Genomic DNA, 7,739 nt, shown 5'->3' with positions numbered 1-7,739 from the left:
CTGCAGCTGCGCTCAGGTGAGGGCGGTGAGGGTTGCGCCTGTGCACACAGTAGGTGGTCAAGGAAGTCACTCGTGGTCTCACGCAAGTGGGCAGGCTCGGATGAGTGGAGCTTTCTCCCCAGGCTTCAGAATTTGGTAATGGCGGTGGCGCCCCAGCCACAAACTTGGTAGCCCATCAATCCTTCCCACTCTTTCCTCCCTGCTCACCACCTGCTCAGCCCCCATTTGGGGAGGGGGTTGTAAATCTGCCTCAGACCAACCCACCAAGCTCAAATGCCTCCCAGAGGCCTTTGGGGTTGCATACAAAGTAGGGTTGGTGGAAGGGCTTGTCCCCACAAACTAGTCTCTTCCCTTTATAAGTGACTCACCTGGGAGGTGCCCCAGGAATCAGAGGGGGAGGGGTCGATTCGCGGGGAGGGAGGAAGCTGAGTGTTCTAGCTCAGCCCCTGAGGCTTGCAAAAGCTCAGGCCTCAGTTTCCCCATCTGCAAGATGGGATCATAGAGTCCCCCCACCCCATACCAGTTGTCACAGTGATCAGAGTGGACTCTGATAAAGGCTTCGTAGGACAGCGGGGTTGATTATTTATGATAATAATACTATTTAATGACGTTTTTCTATATAGTGACTGTTGAATTCACACTCCTCGCATACATGAGGCGCTCAATAAATGTGCTGGACAAAAGCGCACCCCTCTGTGAGCGCCAGTTTCCTACTCACAAAACGGAGGAATCGATTATCCACCCCTAGTATCTGGAGCACAGGGCCGCCGGCACCCGCGAAGCCCCCAGCATCGAGCCCCGGAGACCCAGCCCCAACGTCCTATGGGGAGCCGTTTACAAGAAGCCTGCTTCCCCCAACGCGGCCCCCGCCTGGCTGCCGTTCCCAGCCGGGATAATCTAATCGTGTTTCCAAGGCTGCAATCGATAACCCCGAGGCCGCGCCAAAACGAGTCTCTTAAAGGGCCAGCAGCCCCGGCCGGCGGGGAGGGGGTCCCCAGCTGCCCCCTAGTGCCTGCCGCAGGGTGGGAAGGCCTTGGGTAAAGAAAGTCTTTTGCATCAACAGAGCGCGTCGCAGAGCCCCCACCCCTGAGGCTGTGTGGTTCTGGGCCAGCAGCCTGACCTCTCTGAGATGGAGGTGGTTCCTTTGGATAGAGGGGCCCAGGAGGCCCACCGCAAAGCCCCTCCACATCTTCACCTCCCGGATGGGGAAAGTGAGGCTCGAAAAGAGGAGAACACGAATGAGGTTATCTTCTGTGCTGTACTGCACCCCTAGCGTCCCCAGTCAGCCTGCGGAGGGCTCCCCGACCCCTCACGGCTCCCTTGGCCCTGCCTCGCTTCCCCCGGGGGCCAGGGCTACCTGTGCCAGGATCTATACAAACGCATTTAGTGATCAATGTTCTCACAGGCCAGGTCCATCGACCTGTGCCCAGGGCCCCCTGTGGCCCTCACCCCTGTGGCTGCTCTGCTAAGCTGTCCCCACGGCCGGCCGCTGAGGAAGGGAGAGAGCCCATTCCTTCTGTCGTGTTTGGGAAACTTCCATGGCCTGATCCCAAAGGGGAAAAACCTAAAGGCCCCTGGGGGTAGACTCTTCAGAGCAGTGATGGTAGAATGTTCTAGAAGTGGTGATGAGAGGGGTATATTCTAGAAGCATTGATGGTGGGCTATTCTAGAAGCTGTGACAGTGCGCTATTCTAGAAGTGGTGATGGAGGAATATTCTAGAAACAGTAATGGTGGGATATTCTAGAAGCTGTGACAGGGAGGTATTCTAGAAGTGGTGATGGGGGGAATATTCTAGAAGCAGTGATGGCAGACTGCTCAGTAGCAGTAATGGAATCTTCCAGAAGCTGTGATGGCAGCCAACTCAGGAATGTGGACTTGCCCGGCGTGCTGTGGACACAGCCCTGGTTTTCAGGGCCAGCTGTGACCAGGGCCCAGTCAGGTGTCCTTGTTATTAGCTACAAACTGGGACAATGACTGAGCCTTCCTCCAGGTCCTCGCACGTAGTGACTAGTGCTGGGAAGAACAGGCCTGGGAAAATCTTGGAGTCAGTATGTGCCCAGGGCTCACTTGACCTCTTACTCTGCTGACCACACCACCAGAGACCCTCTCTCCCTCTCCACGCCTCGCCACTGCTGCCCTGGCTGAGGGACCCCTGTCCTAACCCCACAACATCCCTCCAGCCCAGACCCCAGGCCTGACCCCACTTCCTTGTCACCTTCCGTGTCCAGGGTCGGGGCTACCCGGGTGAGAGGAGATTGATCCAGCTACTGACCCCATGGCCACTGTTGCCAAGGAGATGGCCCCCTGTGGCTGGGGGTATGGCCAGGCCAGGGGTGACCAAGGGACAGAGGGAGGGAGGAGAGGGAGCTAGGGATAGAGGGAGGGGATAGACAGGCAGAGGGAAGGACAGGCACAGGGGAGAAGCACAGTAGAGGGATACACTGCTCATATCAGAACCTCCTGGGCAGCTTGTCAGCTCTGCCAGCCACTGCAGGGCACCCAGGAACTGGCATTCACCCCTCCCTGGAGTCCACTTTTTCTGCACCACCAGTGGGCTTTTGTCTGTACACTTGGCCTGGACCACCCGCGATCACCCTGCCTCCATGGGAGCCTCTTGTTCATTCACCCCCAGGAGACCAGGTGAGGCATCCTAGAAGAGGGACCAATGGAATAGGGCCCTACAGGATGAACAGAAGTTTGATGAGTGGAGAGGGAACCATTAGGGAGAGTGATGGGAGTGGAGAGGACGCGGGGGAGGCCAGATATCAGGCAGCCTCTGCCATGGTGGAGCTTCTCCAGGGCTGGCTGACAGTGGCTGGGTTGTAAGAGCATGGCATAGATTCCCATAATCAAGGGGACCGTGGGTTGTGTCCTTCTGCCAGTTTCTCAGGTAGGTGTCCCTGGGATGCCAGAAATCAGGGGTGACATCACAGAGTATGACTCCTCATGGGGGACAGGCAATAGCCAAGACCCAGATTAGGACAAGAAAGGAAAAAAACAAGCTTTCCTTGTTCTTGGACGTGGTGGAGGGCAGCACTGGCTGGAGGTGACATTGAGCTGGGGACATGTCAGCAGGGTCCTGGGAAAGTTGGGCCAGGAAGAAAGGCCACAGCAAAGGCCCAGATGTCAACACAACCAGACGCTCCCTGTCTCCTTGTAGGTGACATGTGACACTTGCAGGTGACACGGAGCCTGTTGACCACCAGCGGGAGGAGATTGGGTGGAGGCCAGAGAGGCAAGAACGGGAGAGCAGGGAGGGGGCAAAATGCACGTCAGGATCTCAGGGAGGACCTGTTAGAGATGTTCTGACAGCTGACTGGTGGGAAGGCATCCTGCTGGGAGCAGTGTCTCTGAAGGGGGACTTGAGTGTGGGCTGTGGCTGTAAGCACAGGTACATGCATGTGTGTGTTAGTCGCTCAGTTGTGTCTGACTCTGTGACCCCATGGACTGTAGCCCACCAGGCTCCTCTGTCCATGGGATTCTCCATGGGGGTTCTCCTCCAGCGGATATTCCCTACCCGGGAATCCGGGTCTCCTGCATTGCGGGCACATTTTTTACTGTCTGAGCCAGCCACCAGGGAAGCTCTAACATGGAGATAAACATTAACATCCCTGAGCACACGTGTGTATGTGTGTGCCCCATCACAGTGCACACATGAGCATGCACATGTGTAAACACGCAATAAACATGCCAGAATATGTGGACACGTGTTTGCCAGGACTTGCGCATCTGCAGAAATGCCGGGCAGTACGTGGAGACGTACAGATAGGACTCCGCTCGAGGGCAGGCAGACAGATCGATGCACAAAGGAAATGTGGACGTCTGGTTATGGCTATCCCATGTGCACACGCGTGGATAAACAGGCCTCACAAGTGCAAACAAAATTATGCCCGCCTGTGCCCGGACGCGCCAGGTCTTGAGCACACGGTACCCAACCAAGCTGTTGCAGGGCAATGTAAACACGTTCGAGCACATGAACACTCCAGCGTGCTGGTAGAATCGAGCGCGTGAGCACAGCTGAGAGCTGCGTACACGCGAGCACAGTGCGCTCACACGTGCTAGATCCCAACCGGGCACGCGTGGACATCGCAAGCGCAGCGAGCACTCAGAGCCCACCGGCACCGGGCACGCGCGTGCGCAGACGGCCACCGCGCACAGCAGGCCTCCGCTGGTTTCTGGGCAGCGGGCGCCCCCTGGTGGACACTGGCCCCGGGGCCCCCCAGTGCGTTTGTCCCGGGGAGCGTAGGGGAGTCTCCCCAGTCCCGCGCTCACACCTCGCATCGGGTCAGGCCAGGGGTCTGTGTGGACATAAAATGTTCAGATTAGGGTGACAATGGAACGAGAAGGTTTGGAGCAGTCACAGGCCTGACGGGAGGGGTCTGGAGAGGGTCAGGACAGGGCAGCCGGGTCGGGCCTCCATTTCCTTCCTCATCATTGAAGCCTCTCCATCCTGCCCATTGCTGCCCGCGCCCTCAGGCCCGGAGACTCTGGCCCGCCTCCGTATCCCTGCAACCGGGGACTTCCTGGGTCCCCAGCGCGATGTCCTCCTTGGAGTGGGGGCTCCGAGGCGGGAGGAAAACCTCAGACCCACCTCAGGGCACCACCAGGTGGCAGCACGCGCCCAAATGCGCACCTCTGGCCTGAATCGCCGCAAGGACCCCAAGCCCCCATGGTCCAGCCCCCATCCCCGCGGCCAGTGGGAGGGGAGTGGTCTGAGGGGGGACCCTGTGTGACCCCGAGCACGCAGCCTCTCCAGCCTGTCCCTCGGTTTCCCAGTTTCGGGATGGGGACCTGGAGGTGACAGGGCTAAACAGGCGCGTGGGCAGGGTGGCCTGGAGGGCCACAGCAGAGGTGAACTTGTAGGGAAAGCAGGAGCACCTGGAGCATGTGCAAGGGGGAGCTGGAAGGAGTCCTGAGGCTGGGCTGAGAGAGCATAGGGCCACAAGTGGGGTCAGAACGCTCGCCCCCCCACCGGGGCTGCGGGGAGTCGGGGAGGGGGGCGGGGGGCGGAGTGGGGTTTCCAGCCTGAACTCAGGAGATGGAGATGATGCTGGATCCAGAGTCTATGACGGAATCCAAAGATTTTATGGCAGAGTCTGATCCTCAGTTCTCGACTTTCCCACCATGGGATGCTCAGGATAGAGCTCCCGACAGAAAATTCCAGACTCCCCATTGCCCTGCTGCCCCCAAGGTTGATGCCCCAATTTCAAGAGCAAAGACACAGAGACTGGGGGACCCCACCCCTGTGACCCAAGGGGCAACGGTTGAGACGGAGGGACCGGGATCCTGTATCTGGGGACCCAGGACCCCCTCCTCACTCCTGGTAAGGAATGCCCCCTCCTCACTCCTCAGCAGTTCCAGCGTTTCTGCACCTTTAAAACAATGTGGCAGAATTAGCAGCTCTACCCTCATTAATATGCAAAAATGCAAATCAAGGGGTGAACAAGCCACAGCCCCCCTGGGGATATTTCCCTGGTGTTGGAGTCTATTGTCAGGGAGGTTTCAGGGGATGGCTGTACTGGCAGACGTTGGGGAATGTAGAGACTGGGCAGTCAGGGCCCTGGGGAGGCAGTCACCCTGCTTCCTGCTCACCCCTAGTGCCCTCCTGGCTGCCGGCACAATTCCGGGGTGGGGGAGGGGTCTTCACGTGGGGCGGTGGGCAGATCAGTCTGCTTTGTGACCTGGGGTTGAGGACCCAGGAATTTGGCTGAGGGTTGCCCCAGGCATCAGGGCCTTTGCATTGGCTGGGCCTCTCCCCACCCCACCCCACCCCCCTGCAGGATCACTTCTGGCCTTTGTATCCCCTCCCTGGGACTCTCTAGTGTCACTAAGGTAAGGGAACTCCCCCTCAAGGACAGGTTCAGATGCCTGTAATGTGGCTCCTTAGTGACTGTTTCTTCCCAGACCGGCTGTGGCCCACCCCACCCCTGGCCCAGAGAGGGTGCCCACAGACTTTGCATCTGGGAAACTTGCCCAGGGTCCCCCAGCCCACAAGAGGGGTGTCCCAGGCTCCCCATCTTGGGAGGGATAGAGACCACAGCGGGGGTGCTGAGGTGGGGGTCCTTCAATTCACGTGATCACAGCCAGCAGGTGGAGGTAAAGGGGAGATCCTAATGACCTGAAATGGGGCTAGTCCCCCAGCTCCGATGAGAGACAGATAGACAAAGAAACACAGAGAGGCAGAGACCGAGAAAGACAGAGACACACACAGAGGGAGATGGAGAGACAGAGGCAAAGAAAGAAACAGAAAGAGAAGAGACAGAGGCAGATAGGCAGAGGGAGATATAGAGACAGAGGCCAAAAGAGAGAGACAGAGAGACAGTCCCAGGGCAGCCCCACCCCGCAGAGGTTCCTAACTGGCACAGGGCCAGGCGCCAGCTGCTGCTCCCCCTCCCCCACCTCCCACTCACACTCCGAGTGGGGGTTGGGCTCCAGGAGCCCCAGCTGCCGCTGCCACACACACAGGCCCCAAGACCCGTTAGGCGCCCCACCAGCTGCCCTAGGACCCCACAGCCCCCTGAGCAGAAGGAAATGCCTTTGCCCTGGTGGAGAGGGGCTGGGCAGAGGTGGGGGGGGCGCTTCTAAGTGCCTCTCCCTGTCTGACCTCTGGCCTCTCCCTCTGAGTCTCGATTTTCTCACCTGTGAAATAGGGACCACTGTCTTCCCCAGCCTCTCCACTGGGTGGGCTGGACTCTGGGGACAGCCTGGGGATGGGGGGCATTTGCCCTGAAGGAACTGGGAGGGGGACATTGAGCAAGCAAAGCTGACAGTCTTGGGGATGGATGGGCTGAGGAGAGAATGAGGGAGAGAGGTGCTCTGGGCCAAGAGGCCAGCCATGCAAAGGCCCTGAGGTCAGCATGAGTCATGATGTCCAAGGAGCAGGGAGGGGGACGCCAGCATGGCTGGAGGGTCACGCCAGCATGACTGGAGGGTCTAGGGGGGAGCTGGCTGGAGCACACCCTGTAAGTGACCTCAGTTTGCTCCTGCTCTGGATTCCTCCTGTACCCCCACCCCAGGGCCTGCCTGGACCCCAGCCCTGACTGCAAGTGTTGCTGCCAGCCTGACACAGCCAGACCCCCAGGCAGGGAAGGAATTAGGAGCTGGGGAGTGAATTTCTTATTCTTTGTGCCTGTGCGCAGGCCTTATAGGTGATGCACCGAGGGGTTAGGAGCCACTTAGGCTGGCAGGGGGTGGAAGGAAGCCTAGGAGCACTGTGGGGCCAGGCTCCGCCCACACATCAGGGTCAAGGGAAGGCCAAACATGAGAAACCAAGAACCTGGTGGTTCTGAGTCCAAGGCATGCCCTCCACACTTCTCCAGGTTCCCTGCAAAGTGGGGGAATTGATACCTTTAAAGGGGCAGTTCTGTGACCCGCATGACCCAGTTCCCCTGTGCAGTGCCCGGGGCCGTCCCTGCCCCTGGGGAAGGGGCCGCCCCTCAGCGCTCCCCCAGCACCTGCCAGGAGACCAGGCAGCCCAACCTGGCCCCTGGTGGGTGGTGAGATCTCCAGTCCCCTTGAACTGATGAGAACTTGGGCTCTGAGTGAGGAAGTACCCATGCCAGACTCTCTTTGCAGTGCTCCCTGTACTTGGCTCAGGCTCAAGGTCACCCAGGGGGGCCCTCCCCAGAGCACCAGGGGTTTTCCCCAGAGGACCCAAGGGGCATCTGGAAGCCTGCCCCCTCCAGGGAACTCCCAGTGAACCCAGTTCCTGAAAGGAATCTCGATCTCCCCAGTGGAA

This window comes from Bos mutus, chromosome 7, assembly GCF_027580195.1.
Source record: "Bos mutus isolate GX-2022 chromosome 7, NWIPB_WYAK_1.1, whole genome shotgun sequence".
NCBI lineage: Eukaryota > Metazoa > Chordata > Mammalia > Artiodactyla > Bovidae > Bos > Bos mutus.
Note: the sequence above shows the minus strand (reverse complement) of the source record.